General features: G+C 41.0%; 1 protein-coding gene across 5 annotated transcripts in view; it reads right to left on the reverse strand.

Moving 5' to 3' along the window:
- Positions 1-16,860, reverse strand: part of MAF (MAF bZIP transcription factor) — a 224,243-nt gene that overhangs the window by 169,358 nt on the left and 38,025 nt on the right. For 2 of the 5 annotated variants that reach the window (XR_006573390.1, XR_006573391.1), the window contains one exon: positions 13,976-13,978. The exons of 2 other annotated variants lie outside the window; for them this stretch is intronic. The gene's annotated coding sequence lies outside the window, so the exon portion shown is untranslated. Of the gene's footprint in view, positions 1-13,975; positions 13,979-14,687; positions 14,692-16,860 lie in introns of all 5 variants that reach the window. One more of the 5 variants, XM_044986923.1, reaches the window with a different exon arrangement.

Genomic DNA, 16,860 nt, shown 5'->3' on the forward strand with positions numbered 1-16,860 from the left:
CCAAAACATTATTTTATTCCTTTCATGCAAAGCCAAAATTGGTCCAGTCTGAGGCATGAAAGGATACTACTTTGCACTGTACCTGTAGTGCCCTTACATGTGAGGATTTGAAACCTCATTGACTCATGGATTTTGAGGCCAGAAGGGACCATTACAGTCACCTAGTCTGACCTCCTACAGGCCATAGAATTTCACCAAAGAGTTCCTACATCAAGCCCGTAACTTCTGGTTGAGCTAGAGCAAACCCTTTAGAAAGGCATCTACTCTTGATTTAAAGTGTGGACAATCCACCACAACCCTAGATAATTTGTTCCTTCCTGTAAAAAATGTGCCCCCCTAAATCTTTCAGTACTATTATATCCATTTTACAAATGGGTAAACTCAGGCATGGAAAGTGACAACTTACTCAACTTAACCAAGTGAGTCAGTGACAGGGTCAGGAACAGAACTCATGAGACCTGCTCTAACCATTAGAGAATACTCATGGTTTTGGTTTTGCCATCCATTAGTAAAGTGCCTAGTTCAGTTTCTCAGATAAAAGGCACAGTTCAAGTACAAAGCACAGTTATGACTATGACAGTACACTCGTGTTTATCTGAATGGCCTGGAGGACATCTTTCGGATAACTGGGCATTCGGCTAAATGGAAGTGCTATTTTGAGCTGCAGGGCTACATAGGGGACACACACCGGCTAACTAGGATTTCCGGATAAAGGGAATTTGAATAACTGGAATTATACAGTATATCATGGCTGTGCCTCGGATTCCTACTATCAACTGCAAATGGCCCACAAGAATTTCATGGCTGTCAGCACTGCTAGGTGAATAATTCCCAGTGAAGAATTTATTTAACACATGTTGCCTCTTTTTTATTCACAGGATATCCGCGAGCAGATTGCCGTTTTCTCAAACATATTTGTTATTTGAATGTAGTCAACTAATAACTCTCCACATAGTTTACTCAACAGGCTGACTGCAAATATTCAAAATTCAAACTGTCATTGGTTAGATAAGTCACACGGTATTGTTTTTGTCCCTCTAACTGGATGAATAGGAGAATTCTTTTGTCGTATACAAATTTAAAATTCATTTCCCACAAATACTTGCATATTTGTCTTTGGAATTCACTTTCAGCAAACATTTTTTGCCAGTTGCAGTCCGTCATCCTAAAGTTCACAGAAAGGACACACTGGAGGAGTGAAAATGGCTGAAGAAAATTTTAAAACTCAGATGAATTAAAATTCACAGAAAATAGTTTGCCCTGTTTGAATGTCAGTGCTACCAAGAGGTACACGTCTCAGTCTCTGTCTCTAAGGGTTACTCCTTTAAGATGGACAACAGCCACTTCAACTAACTGCCCATACCCCTATGACATACGATTGGGTTTTTCAACTGCACCATGGCCATTGGCTAGGGAACTTCTGAAAGGAGGGTTATACATTATATACAGTACATTTTGCCTACAAAATCATGCATAACATTGTCAGCTCTGCTACCAAGCAAGAAGCGCCCATGTCCATTCATACAGTACACGGCCTGGAAAAATTACAAGTTGTGATGAAATTAAAAACATTCAAATTTTTAGCCGTTCTCTGCTGATAAAAGCTCTATTATTACTAGTTACAAAGGGGGAAACTCAGCCAATTATAAGCTAATTCTGGCGCATGCAAGGCCACAAGTAGAAGATAAGCCAACACTGCAGAGCTTGCAGCTGGAAACCCAGAAACTTGAAAATGAGCTGACTCATGGAAATATCCTTATATAAAATATCCAGTGGTTATTTTTCTCTGCCTCATTTCTGTGTGTCTTAGAATGATGTATGAATTGCCTTATTTACTTTGTTCCATAAAACTTATTTTTTATTAATGCACTGCCAGCACCAAAAAGGGTCTTGTGGGTTAGATTTTTTTTTAAAATTTGCTGCAAGAAGCAAAATAATAAAATTAAATAAATTTAAAAGGGCCAGCGAACCCCTGGTTGAATTTTATTATGCTCCCAGAAAGTTAGTTTTGGTCCTGATTCTGCTCTTACTTGATGTAAGTTATGAGTAACTCCACTGAAGTCAGCCTGATGTAAAACTGGTCTGAATGAGCACAAAATCAGATTCACAGAACGTATACTCCCTTTTAAAAAAACCCCAGTTATAGGATACTATTGAGTTAAATAGATGGCGAGTGTTGATTATGAAGACAACTAAATATGATAGTCATGGCTTCATTTTTACATAGGACACTGCATAGGTAATTCAAATCTAAGAGCCAGATCCTCAACTAGTGTCAATCCGTGTAGGTCTGTTGACTTTACTGGACCTATGTTGATTCACACCAGCTTGAAGATACGTTTAAAACATATGTCAGTGCAACAGCACCTATTTGAAATTATTGTTGTAAAGAGACAGTCATTTTGGGGGTAGTTTTTTGGGGGTAGGAAAACACACCTATTAAATGCAGGGAAACACATTCGCAGAGTCTATTTACATTTACATCTCAACGAGGGGGAAAAAAAAGATTGGAAGAAGCTATCTAGTGAAAGAAGCTTTGCAATGTTTCTTGTGCCAGCTGCCAGCCTCAATGGCAGCAGGGTACATAATTAAAAAGGACATAATGTAACGGATAAATGCAGGATAGTAAGTACTCATTATACTATATATATTGTATATCATCTATTATTTGGGACTAATAACTCTCTAATCTATTCACATTACTCTTTTGTCCATGTAGCAAGCTGTTTGGCATGCTCTAAATTTCCCAACATAAAATTTACCGGATGTTACAACTCCAATGTAATCCTGAAATCCTGTGCATTTCTCTGCAGTATATCATGCAGCTAGGTAAAAGCACAACACTAAATCCTTAACAAATGAAAGAAAAGAAAAAATGTTTTTTTTTAATTTCTTACTTACTTTTAACATTTATTTCCATTTTTAGATTACTGTAATTCTAAGAGTGTTTAGTATAGTATTCATAGCCATCAAAAATACCCATTCTGCCTGATATTTGTATTCCCTTATGAAATATGTTTTCCCAGCTTGTTTAAGTATAGTGTATTTTTATAGTTAACCCCATAAACTTCTATTGTGAAAATGCCGTGATCAGATGGGGGTAGCTGGTGTAAACTGTGGCTTCTCCACAATCTGCCTCATGGTATCCCGGTTTCAAAATGGACCATATCCAAAAGTTTCAAAATGCTTCCAGCTCTGTACACAGTGTACTGGAATCACCTCACCCACGACTGAAATTCAGCCACCTCTAAACTTCAAGCTAAACTTCAAATGTTAACCTACGTCACTCATCCTATGTTACTCCTCACTTTAAAAGCAGGGTATGTGAGGAGATAGCATTACATTTAGGGCAAAGGGAATGTGTTAAAAATAAAATAAATATTTAACCTGTGCCTACAAATTTAACCTGTGATAAAAAGGAACCCAAATACCCAAGTCACTTAGAGGGTTCCCAATTACTGTATCTCCAAAAGGTTTAGAAGTTAGAACAGTGTTCATTTAAAAAAAGCCACATGGGATGAAACAATAATACAGTGTTTCCTTGCTAGAATCTCTGCTGATGAGGAACTGTACAAGGATGTCACTGATAAGAGTTTACAGTTAGCAACTGTAGTAGCTGTATCAAAAATAAAATCAGATCACTGCTTCTGTCTTCTACAAATTGTTTTTCAGTGCAACGGAAAATATTTGCTGCAGGTTATCAAAATCTTACATTTTCTGTTAACCTAGACATGCTGCCAGCTAGCAAAGAAGTCGCTCTTTGAAACAGGGAGTAGGGGGTGGGATTGCTGAGAATCGCTAATGAAAGGTTGTAATAGAGGTGAGAGGCTGCTGGGATGGAAACAAATGTGTTGGCCCAGCAGCTTCCAATGCAAATCACACAAAATACCTGCAGGTAACCAAGTAATCTGACCCCAGAGTAAAGTGAGGGTTGGTTAGTGTGTTTAGTAACTGAAACTAATACAGAAAAACCTCTCTTTGGGATTAGGCATTTTTAACTTAAAAACGAGCAACATTTTTACATGTCTTGTTTACATATCTTTCAAATGAAACATAAAACCGAGTTCCTGCCCATTTGTGGGTATTAAGGTCTCATGGCATTTTTCCAACATAGGGCTGTCAGCTTCAGTATCCTGGCAACATTCCAGTTTGGGTAATTATATGGTGCTTATCTACATTCCCCCTGCAATTTCAAGTGGATATGGCATTCTTCACTTCCTGCCCTAGACTGATGCTGTGTGCTGTGATACAGATAGTACACTCCACCCCAGAGGTAGCTGCATTTCAGTTGTTGGTGACGTGATTCCAGTATACTATGTACAGAGTGGCAGCACTTTGAGACCTTTCAGAGTGAAAGATGCAGCAAAACCACAAACTGTTATTGCTATTAATAGATTCTCGCAGGTTCTCCATGGATGTTTCATTATAACAGGTCCAATTTTGCCCTTTAAAATGCACACTGAAGCCAATGAGAGTCAAATGCACATCTGTGACTGAAGAAGTTGACTAGTGTGCACTGGGGTTTAAGCATATATGTTTAAGCAGTGGCATTTAAAAATGTGTTGAGATTTAAAAAGGACAATCTTGCACTGAAATTCAGAAGACAGTGAGAGTGGAAAAAGCCTCATTAGCTTCTAAAACACTCACCCATATACACTATATATACATATATATCACTATCATCCATCCCTACTAACATCTCCCACTGAATTCCAATGGGACTTCCATGTCTTAAATAATGGAAGAATCTGCTCATGTGGAGTTTATCTACTGCCAAGCCCAAGAAACCAAAGCCAGACCTTGCTGAGTGTTTTATCTGAGGAAGGACATATGGTGGAAGACTTCCAGGTTTCAGACTCATCCAGCCTTGCCTCCTCGTTATTATATTTTTTAAAGATACATGTTTCTTATTATAAACAAGGTAACAATGGAATCACAATAGGTACTCAACAAAATGTAGAAAAAGTGAGAATATCTTTGACTGAGGATTCAGAGATCTAGGATTTGTATATGTTACACAGACTAGCCCCGTGTACTAATAAGCCAAGGTGGCACAACGGATGTGAGGGCAACTGCATGCTGAAATTATCCAAGGTGTAAAGCAATAAGAACTAAGATTTTGCGAGACTCCAACACGAAAATTCATGGGTTCAAGATCTGCTCTCAGTTGACATCAATGGATTTATGCTGGATTCACACTCCAGGAGCTAGAATTCTCATTCCGAATGCCTATTGGACTGCAGTGCTGTACATGAAGGGGCCAACGTAAACTGGTTTAGGAGAGGGATTCTCTGCAGAGGTCAATAGGGATGGAATCCCTCCCGCATGCCTGGAAGCACCAAAGGGCCTGCTTAGAGTCTATCGCTGCCACGACTCTGTACCCTATTTGTATGTGGTGCAGCCAAGTTGGCCATGACCCCATCCCTCCTCTTATGGTGCTGTGGATGGAACACTTGGTTAGCACCGCTTCATGGTAAGTGAATGCAGCACACAGAAAGAAAGGCGTTAAGGCATTCATTCTGGTATAATTTTAGATTTTTTTCCCCAGGTATTGTTAGATATATTTAAGCAACTGAGCGACATCTGCTCAGAGAAGACCATATGATGGGAAAAGGTGGCAGGGAGTGACAAGGTGTTACGAATGCTGTGAGGCACACTCCAACAGTGGCAGAGAGGGGCTGGGGTGGTGTCGGGGCAGGGCCAGGGGCGAGCACCCACCGGTGCTGGGAAAAGTTGGCGCCAATGCTTCCATAGTTAGATCTACCTGAGTCATCTCTCACTGAGATTTACAGGAGAGACAAGGTGGGTGAAGTAATATATTTTATTGGACCAACTTCTGTTGGTGAAAAAGACAAGCTTTCAAGCTCCACAGAGCTCTTCTTCAGGTCTGGGACCTGAAGTTGGTCCATTAAAAGACATTACCTCACCCACTTTGTGTCCCTCATATCCTAGGACCAACACATCTACAACACTGCACACGAAAATGGGATTTACAAGCCATTCTTGCAATGGATGCTTGATAACCCATCCACTGACAAGATTTATCTGAGACTCCCTAATGAAACTCATTGAGCCATTAGGCTGTCACAATTATTCCATATTCCCAGCCAAGGGGAAGCTGTAGCAGAGACACCTATGTGCTGTCACTGCAGCCAAAGGTTAACGCTTCCACTTGAGAGGATTTTAACACTAATCCATTGTTCTGCAATGTTGAGGAAATGGACTAACACTGGGGGATGGATTCTGATGTGTGTACTCCATGAGTGTTTCAATGACCTGAATGGGATCAGCCATGGAGTAAAGTGCTACTCAACAGGGGCAAGGTTTTGGACTCTGCCTAACAGGCATTTAAAGCAAGTTAATTAAGGACTTCCCATCCAGAGCCCACTGAAGTCATAGAATATCAAGGTTGGAAGGGACCTCAGGAGATCATCTAGTCCAACCCCCTGCTCAAAGCAGGGCCAATCCCCAGACAGTTTTTTTTTAAACCCGTTCCCTAAATGGCCCCCTCAAGGATTGAACTCACAATCCTCAAACCACTGAGTTATCTCTGTCCCCCCTGCCTAGGGAGTACTTCCATCGGCTTCAATGGGTTTGGGTCAAGCCCTACATCCTTTTATATTAGAGTGGAGTTATACTTGGTCAACATATTGTTTTAAATACACACCTCCAAAGGTTTTGTTTTTTTGGTTTTTTTTGTTTCTTTTTAAGGACATCCAATTATTTACAAGGAAAACACTTTCTAGCAGGCAGGCAAATCTTTAAGATAAACAACCTCTGATATGCATTCAGAAAAATCGTTCCTTTTTTTCCCTGCCTCCATTTTTATCCCACTTGATCTGAAAATTAGACATGATTAAGCATTCAGAAGCCAGAAACATACAAAGATAGAAAAAAATACAGCATTGTTAAGGATGTGGTATTGCAATATTTATTACTGCTGAGATAGAAAAAACAGTGGAGCACTGTATGGGGGGGAATCTTAATGTAGAGATTTTTAAGTACAGCAGCTTTAGGTTACCTTGGCGTGACAATTTCTAAATGTAATCAAAACTGTGCAATAAGATAAGCAAAAACCAGGCCTCAATCTTAGTTCATGAACTCCCCTGCCAGTGACAAAATATGCTATTAGTGGCCTCAACACAATTGTGAAAATATCCCTTACTTACAATTTAACGTGCTTTGTTGTTGTTGTTGAGCTAAAAATTACAAAGCCCTGGATTTTGTCGTTCTTGCAATCTATTCTTTTCCCCTGACTTCCTGTTTTCATGAAATTTTAATCAGGCATTTAAAATAAATAGCTATGCAGAGTCTCTATGCCTCTTTGAATGCTTGGGATGGATGTTTTGGGTAAAGTGATAGTCCAGAGACCTTGAAAGCATTTAATCCCATTCTGATTTGGCAAGACAACAGAAAATTAAAACACTGCTCTTTCCACTGCTAGTAACTCTGGAGAGATTTGGAGGTAGGGGGAGGGAGAGAGAAAAGTCTGGTGCATGTGACAAAACAATGAAATAGGTCTGTCTCATTCCCCCTACCACAAAAATTAGACCAATTTAAAAAGGTAGCTCTATAAAATAGAGAGATAGATCACCCCTAAAAAGTACAGATGGAGATACAGACAAGGCTGCAGTCATGTCTTTCTTAAAATCTCTCTTTAGTTAAAAGCTAATCATTACGGATCCTACACAAGCTATGCAGGTGAGGCAAGGGGTATTTTGCCCAAGAAAAGATTTCTAGATCTGGCCCCAAAAGCTGCGCTGCTGATACTCTCCAATACCAGTGCAGTTTCTATTTAGTCCATTTAACACTATTCATATGGATCCTACCACACTAAGCAGTCTGGGATACAAAAATACCAAGATTTAAAACTCTAAGAAGCACCAGGCAGGAAAATAGGGCCAGATCCTGAGACTGTGGTAACTCAATCTGGCCCTTATTATGTAGTAGCTTGAAAGGTAAAAACTCCAGACAGTTTTAGGAAATTAGAGAAATGAGAGGGAAAAGCTGCTGGAGTTTAAATGCTCATCGGTTCAGTTATTAATGAAGTCAACATGATTTGATATGAGAGTCAATGACCTCAGAACCCTGCTAGTCCTGATCTCTGAGACTTATTTTAATTTAACCACATGTATTTTTATCACATATAACAACAGGATCTGATTGGTGAAGGGAAGGGTGAAGCATATTTAGTGTTCTATTGTATATACACACTGTAAAAAAAACACGTGTTGCCCAACCAATTATTACCATGTTAAATCTCTGGTTGGAAAGCAATCGTCTTTCATGACTGTGCTTTCCTGGCTAACTCTGTTTAAACTGGATGGGTTCAGTCAAAGAAGCATCTACAGACTCCCATGTGTTTTAGAAATGTTTCACTTCCAATGGCACAGAGGTCCACTGGCACAAGGTTTATGCTTGAGACAGGGGACGATAGGGATGTTGATTCTATAGGTTTGTACACTGCTCATTTCTGACAGGGAGGAAAGCGTTCACACTCAGCTGCTGCCTTAGAAAAGAAGTGAGCGCAGCTAAATCACAAAGTAAACTTACAACGGCAGCTTATAAAAATGAGGGAGATGTAGCTGCTTTAGAGATGTGAATGAAAGTAAGAGGATTAGGGAGCCCTCTTGAGAGGAGACATACTTGGCAGTGCTCGCAAGATGGCACAAGCAATATTTTCTGTCAAGAACAATAGGAAAGAATAAAGACGATAACTTCAAGGAGTCCATTTTTAAGGCGTAATTTCCAATTCATTGGGGTCCCCTTTCTCTGAGTTTTGCTTTACTCTCATGTTTCATCTTGCGGCTATTTATACAATCTGAGTACAAGCAGAAGTGCCAGGAACTCCCCCTCCCATACACATACACACATAGAGAAGCAGGTTTCATATTCCTGCAGTGCAATCCTTTTGAACCCTACCAGTAAGTGCAGGAAGCATAGTTTACACAGTAGGATACATATTGCTTCTGTGCACCACTGTGAACCATCAGCAGAAATCTTTACAATGGCCAGTTAGCCAGGCTGTCTCTGGCATGGCCCCTGACTTTTATATATCAAATGAACAAAAATATTCCAAGCAAAGGAAAACAGAGTAAATCTTGGCTCCTTATCCTTTACCATACATATTCATTGTGCAGGAAGCTGGGCATAGCTGCTAATGTTTGCTGAGCTCTCTATCCAAGGTACATCATCCCTAATTTTATTAGTCACAAACAGCGTTCTAATGGTGGTTTGTTTGGTTTTTGTTTCAAACAAAGAGTTTGATTTCTGCAAGAAGAGATTTGTCTGAAAGGCAGAAAGGGATGCAGCATAAAGGCTGCAGTGGAAAAGCTTTTTCCAGTCATTTCCAACAATATATTTTGGAACTGTTCCCAGTCAACAGGCCAGATTAGCTGCCTTTGGTTCACATTTTACATTGTTTGCTAGATGGGGAACCTCTGAAAAGCAGAATCTCTTCATACTGTTTGGTTGCAGCAAAGCTATTCAGTCCTATAGCATATGATAGCACTTGTGTAGGGTTTCCCTTCGCTTGCATATTTATAGGGTCTTGCAGAGCTCCTCTGTAGCTCATTGCCAGCATGAGGAAATCAAGCTGTTAGTAGTTTCTATTTTTGTCCCTACCTATAGTTTCAGTAATGACAAGTGAGTGAGACAACATATGCATTTCTCATCTGCAAGAAAAAAACTACTGTCTTCCTTCAGATTCTTACATCTGTGCTACAACCTATTTTCCTAGGGATTCAGATTATGTTAGCTGATAGTTAACATGTATAAGCACTGGTCAGTCCAGCTGTTCCCAGGCACTCCATTACTAGAACCAAAAGCAGCAACGTTCCTACGTTCAAAAATACTTGGTGCTTTTCTTTCTTCCCTTAAAAAAAAATCTGCCTGGGAAATAGCATTTACTGTATGGAATCCCGGCTTGTATCATGCTTTGATCAGCACACACATTCAGGCAAATGAGGATTGTTCTGTTGAGAATAAGAGAGCTTCTGATTATATTTAACACCCTCTTCTTGACCTCAACATGATTAACCCACTGCTGTAGCTAATGCTGGAGTTGTTTAAATGGGTGCAGATAATAAAGAGCCAAAACTGATGATCTGCCAGATACTGCCAAAGCTTTATCAAATGGATTCAGGGTAAATGAAAGGGATCTCAGTGATCAGCACTGTAGCTAATACAGGGACAATGTGTAACAACAGCTGCTTAATTATTAAGGCTATCTGTGCATCAGCTGCAATCTTCCCTATGGATGTGAACTTTAACAATGATTCAAACATTGCACCACTGGTGATGGTTACCCTATAAATACCTAAATTAGCTAGCTAGATGCCTCCACCAGCACTCCCACCTATGATATTCTTTATCGGAGTCAGACAACTTTGTCTTTCAAAGTAGTGCTAGGAAAGGCAGGCACCCACCCATCACTTGCAACTACTTTGGCTTGACAGCATCAAGGAATTTACAGCCTTAGACAGGACTGCACCAGATCTTCAATGACAGCTAATAAAACAGAACTATACCCCACTGCTTTGTAAAGGGGCAGCTCCAGACACTTTTACAGATTATACTTATTTACATATGAGAAAGACATTGGGCTTTAACAAAGACTCATAAGGGAAACTGAAGAGCCAGGTAACGAGAAAAATGTTCTTTTTCAATTTCATTTCTCCCAGCCCAGAAAAGCAGATGTGTATTACTTGTTTGTTCACATTCAGGAAATGTATGCTGTTTGGAAGGATATGTACACACGTCCAAGTCCAAACTTCTGCCACTCATGGGTCTCTCTCTCTCCAGCCAGATTTAACGTTCTATTATTATTGTTTTGGAATCTGTCTGGGGTTCAATATTCCATAAGGAACAAGCAGAATGAAGTTAAGGGAAGTGTGTGCGGGGGAAGAGGGGCAGTAGACTACAGTGTAAATAAAAACAGAAAATGTGTTAAAAATGGAACAAGGTGACATCTTCAATTCCTCACTCCTGTGTGAGCAGGGTGCTGCAGTACAGATCTGGTGGGGTTGTCTGACCTCCAGTTATTTTGTACTCCTAAAAATCACCCTTTTACAAGGCTAGAATATAACAAGCAAATGTCCTGGCTCCCATGAAACAGCTCAGAAAAAGATGTGCTGTACAGTCTCTCTTACAGTGCTCAGAAAAACATAATCAAGACAAAGGGAAACATATTCAAGACAAAGGGAAACATATTTTTCTAATGCTAGGTCCTGCTTTTGCTAATTTGGTTTTAATTGTGCAGAGGGGAGAGCCCGGGAGCAGCCTGAGGCTGAAGACAGTGTGAGTCCGACTGCCAGGGGATACACAGGGCAGAATGATATGCACATAACCAGTGCAGAAGGCTACCATGGGAAGAAAAATAATACAAAGGAGCCATTTATTGCTTGATCACTGTCTGAACAAACCCATTCTGTTAAAGTAATACAAACCCATAACGCCTTCCTGTGTCTTTTAACATTTGGATCATTGCTAACACAGCTAGAGGGGCCTGATTTCCAGAGGCACTGAGCACCCATAGCTCCCACTGAGAGCCACGAGCTCAGCACCCTTGAAAGTCATCTCCGAATTATGAACTGGTGTGACGGAGAGATCACAATTTGGCTGGGAGACTCTTAAAAATCCATCAACCCATTTCTGGGCAGGCTGTGGGTTTATCTGCTGAGGCAATTTAAATCCAAGAAACAGAAGGAGGTTTTTTTTGATGCAAGATTCTGTTCTTTTTTTAAACATAAGTTATTCCAGGCAATGCAGTTGGCCTGAAATAGTTATCAGTTACAAAAGCAGGGCTCCTGGTATCTTGTCTCCTTGTGCAATGCAAAGAAGATCCTCCCGCTGAGCTCCAAAGTAGGGGAAAAGCTATTAATTAAAAATAATTCTTCACATTGAGGCTTGCTGCCTAAAGCTCAGTTAATATGAAGGAAATTCCAGCAGTTCACTCCCTGCTGTCAGAATCTTATTTTGCTAAGTTTTTCGAAAAGCAAGAGAATATGAACTAAGACCAAACATCTCTGTCCCCCTCCTCCACCAAAATGTAGGCCTCAGCCTTTTTTTCTTGGGGTGACGGTTCTATAAATGGCACAGAACTGTCAGACTGAGCTGTTGGAGAAGAGAAAGAGAGATTATTTGGCTTCCACCTTTGTCACCTTTATCACCACATGAAGTTAGAATACGGGGCTTGATGTGATTGTTCAACCTACCCAGTGATTAATACCAGTCATAAAAAAACGGAGAAATGAGTTTGCTTGACCGTTAGTGTCATCCCTTAGATCGGAAGTAACATCCGACCCCACCCGTCCATACGCACACTGTTCAAATGTCACTCCACTTCACTGCTGCATTGCATTGCATCTCCTCTTCTTCAAGTACCTGCCCTGGATTTTCTAACTCTCAGCCTACAGGTTCCTTAATCCATATTTGGCCACTGATTGTTAGAGGTACTGAGCACACTCGCAGCTTGTTGCAGTCACTCGTTGCAGTCACTGGGATATGGCACTTTTCCATAAAGGTGTTTCTAACCCAAAGCAAAATATGGTAAAAGTATGCTAATGCTAGTATCTCTAGCATTATGGGATGCCTCTTCCATAGTGCCAACTAACCTAACACACAGAGGTTCAGCCAGGACCTGCCTCCATATATATGAGAGACTGCCAGAGCCACATGTAAGTGGGTGGAAATACCCTCCAAGCAGTTTCTTATGTGCACTGGCTCCTTGGCTGCTGGGAGCTATAGTTTCTGGGTATGGCTCCACTACGAGGCTTGTAGTGACACAGCTGTGTCACTACAGCCATGCTGCTAACAGGTGCGCAGTGTAGCTGCTGTTTGTCGACAGGAGAGAGCTCTCCTGCCGACAAAAAACTTCCACCACCCCCAAGAGCAGCACAGGAGATTGCTCCTGCTGACAAAGCGCTGTTCACACTGGCGCTTTTCGTCGGTAAAACTTTTGTCATTCAGGGTGCGTGTGTGTTTTTTTAAACAGCCCTGAACGACAAAAGTTTTGCCGACGAAGTGCCAGTGCAGACAAAGCCTCTCTTGGTGCAATTTTCTGGGCATGAGCAGGAAGGGGAACTACAGTTGCCAAGATGCATTGCAGAGAGCCTGTTAAATCTGGCTGTCTGGGAAGCACATAGAGAGAGTTTAGAGAGCTGTGAGGATGGTGTTATATTTCCCTACTGGTCCCAGCATTCAGCATTAAATTTAACTTGGTACCCTTCCCCTCCCCATCCTCTTCTCCTCACAGGTGTAACCCCCTTCCCACCCACCCACAGGAGGCCAGCAAGGAACTTGCTTGCCCCTCCCCAAGCATTTGCCTGAGCAGGAGCCCTCCACCTTTTCCTCCCCAAAAAGCCAGGATAGGAATCCCCTTTTCCCAGCTCCTTCCCCCTCACCCTCAGAGGAATCATCCTCCCTCCTCAATTCTCACTACAGAAGACAGCTGAAATACCAGTGACCAGGGTCTAGTTTGGAAAGCAACAGGCTGACAGGTGCATGGAGCTGGGCAAAACTGGGCTATTGAATTCACTCCAAAAGAAACCGACCTTAAAACAAGTTTTAAAATGAAAAAAGTTATTATAAATAGCAGTGTTGTCAACTCTATTGATTTCATCACAAGTTTCATGATATTTTGGTGAGACAAGGCAGGTGAGGTAATATCTTTTATTGGACCAACTTCTGTTGGTGAGAGAGACAAGCTTTTGAGCTTACACAGAGCTCTTCTTCAGGTCTCTGTGTGAGCTTGAAAGCTTGTCCCTCTCACACACACAAGCTGGTCCAAGAAAAGATATTACCTCACCCAGCTTGTCTCTCTAATATCCTGGGACCAACGCAGCTACAACATCCCTTGTATAGGACAGTTCCAAAAGCCAGTAATATAGGCCAGATCCTCAACTGATGTCAATGGAGATATGATGATTTATACCTGCTGGTCATACAGGCTTTTAGATTCTTAGGTTTCTAGAACCTTCTTCTTTTCACCCCTATTAAATTTGATTGGATTTTCCCACACAGATTGGAAGTGCTGAGACAGTGCAAAAATGAAAACTAAAGAAAAAGAAAGTTAAGTAAACTTTTTTCAAACCCCAGAAATGTTCTGTTTGGGTTCCTTTCTGCTTTGGGCAAAGATTCAAGTTAGGTCTTACTCCACCTATCCCATTTCAGCCATGCCTAACAGATTACAGTTCTGTTGCAAATAACTTTTACACAGTCTCTTTCATCAGAAATCTCAAGGCATCTTATAAAAAACACTTACTTTTCAGGCATATTATCTTAGGAGCCAGATTCAGTTAAAAACAAAATCTGTCCAGTTTCCACACTAGACCTGAGAAATCTTTCTTTCTTTGTTTTATTGAGCTCATACAACTTGTATGGCCTTCTGAAGCATAGAATTCGGACAGATTATTTTACTGAATTCTAGCTTTAGCCTTTTCAAACTGCATCATGACGAAACTAGATGTACCAGCTGTCAGCACAGAGGCCTAATTTCATTCACAAAAATGTTTTAAATCTGTTACGTTCACTTCCAGAACGTCAAAAAAGAAATTCATTTCTATTGCACATGATTTCAAATTTCTTTTTAGACATTCACTAAGCCAAAAAAGGCTCAATTAAAACCATTCATATACTTGCTGGGCACTCATTCTTCAGCATTTCTAGTATTTTTTAAAAAAATGAACCTTTCTAAATGCTCATTTCTACTGAGATAAATAAAGGTTACAAAGAGTAGTGACAAAGACAGTATGCAAGAAGAGACAGAAAATTTCCCGCAGCACTACATATTTCCATACAAATGTAAAATGCTTTATATCAAAAAAGAATCTCACTAGGGCAGAGCACCAAACATCTCCTAATTGCCAACAATTAGCCTTTTTTGTATGTGAATTTAGACCCTGATTCAGGAAATTATCCATAGACAGGAAAGTGCTTAACTTTAAGCATGTGCTTAAGTCTTATTGAAGCTGATGGGGATGAACTTAAGCAGGTGCTTAATGAGGGCCTTTGTGTATATGAAAGAAAGACACAAGCATCATGAGACACGGCAAGTCATAACATGCTCCATATGCTTCCCTGCAAAATGGCTAATGAATACAAATGCCAGTGCACATCTGTGGGCTTCCCCAGATGAACAACTATTGCACAGCAATCTGGAGCGTAAATCTACAGCACACTAGTGTGCCACACACTAACTGTGGACCCTGCAATGGCACACTAAAAATTCCCTAATGCACTTTGATCTACTCTACTTTGAAATGGGAGTAGGTCAATGTACAGAAGGGAACTTTTAGGGTGCGGTAGCAGGGCCCGCACAGACAGTTAGTGTCTGGCACAGTAATGTGCTGTAGATTCACACTCCAATTTGCTGCACGGTAACTATTCATCTAGGCAGGCCTCGAGAACACCTCTTGACCTACAGCACCACTGCTTCTATGGGCTTTTGGAGCACAGCCTGCCAATTGTTCTAAGCGGTGTGTTGGTTTTGGACTAGGCACTTCACTGACCGCACCAAACTCATTGTCACTAGTAAATTAAACAGGATTTGATTCTAGGGGAGAAATGCAAATGCATTTGACTAAATGTTTTAGGGAGACAAAATGTCACTACTGAATGTGAATATTCCGCACGCACAATAATTTCAGTGTGTTTTCTATCAAGCTCCAATCTCATCATTCATTTTCAATCCTCTCAGCCACTCTGTGACGAAGTTCAAATAATGTTTACACAGGCAACAACCAAAGGGAGGAATGGTGGTGGAACTGATCACAAACTTTCTCTGAGAAGCTTTGTGCTCGGTCTGTACTTGGAACGCACTAGTTGGTGAAACGTACTGAATACAACTAACCCTTAAGGGAAATGTTGTTTGGGGCTGAAATCAGACTTCGTTCACTTGTAACTTTTAGGCTCTGTTCTCCTATATGTGTTATTTTTAATTCCGCATGATTTCTGGATGCAGCGTGACATTTGGAAACACAGGAGCCAAAAGCAAGAACATCAGAATATATGGCCAACAGATGACTGGCATCTGTGCTTATTTCTAAACATACCAAATATTGAGCAAACGATTTAAGCAGTGGCAGTGGCGATTCTCTTTTTGGCTCATATAAGGGAAAGATTGTAAGTAGCTTGCACGTTACATGGTGTTTCCCAACAGTCTCCATCAGCTACTAACAGCCAGGAACAGGTATGTTCCTAATACTTCGGAAACCTGTTTATTAACGGTTTATCCGTAAATAGGATAAAGTAGTGAGAAAGTGTGAAAAGAAATAATTTCTATGGCTCTGCAATAGTGGAAACCAGGCAACCTCATCCCCTCATGTGGGAGGGGTTTGCGCAGAGGGCAGTGTGCCTGATTTACCCTCTGGCCCTGAGCTCGACAGGAAAATCCAGGGAGCTTGAGACATGGGGGACTTATCCTTCCATGGTGATGACAGAAAAGTAGCAGGGGGCCCGGAGTGCAAAGGGACAGATTCCCCATCCTTGCCTAGGTATTCCAATCCCACTCTGAGGAGGTAGAAAGCACTATACAGGCATTAATTTACTCCCTGGGAATCTCTATAGGAAATTTTTACAAGGTTGCCCAAGAGACCATGCAGCACAGAACATCTGTCTCCTGGCTCTGCTTCCCCTATGGTTGCCCATTCACCCCAACACACAGAACTCCAGCTTGACAGTGTTCACCATGGATGTGGTTCCTCAGCTTTGGGGGAGAAAGGAAAATGACACCTCTTAAGCTATGCTCCCCAACGGCTCATGTACTAGCCGGATCTGGCAATCTTTTGTGCTACTTTATTGGCCACTGTGAGGTTCTGCAGTGGACATGATTTAGTCCATTATAACAACACCTCATGCCAT

The sequence above is a fragment of the Mauremys mutica genome, chromosome 14 (genome assembly GCF_020497125.1).
Source record: "Mauremys mutica isolate MM-2020 ecotype Southern chromosome 14, ASM2049712v1, whole genome shotgun sequence".
Taxonomy (NCBI): domain Eukaryota; kingdom Metazoa; phylum Chordata; order Testudines; family Geoemydidae; genus Mauremys; species Mauremys mutica.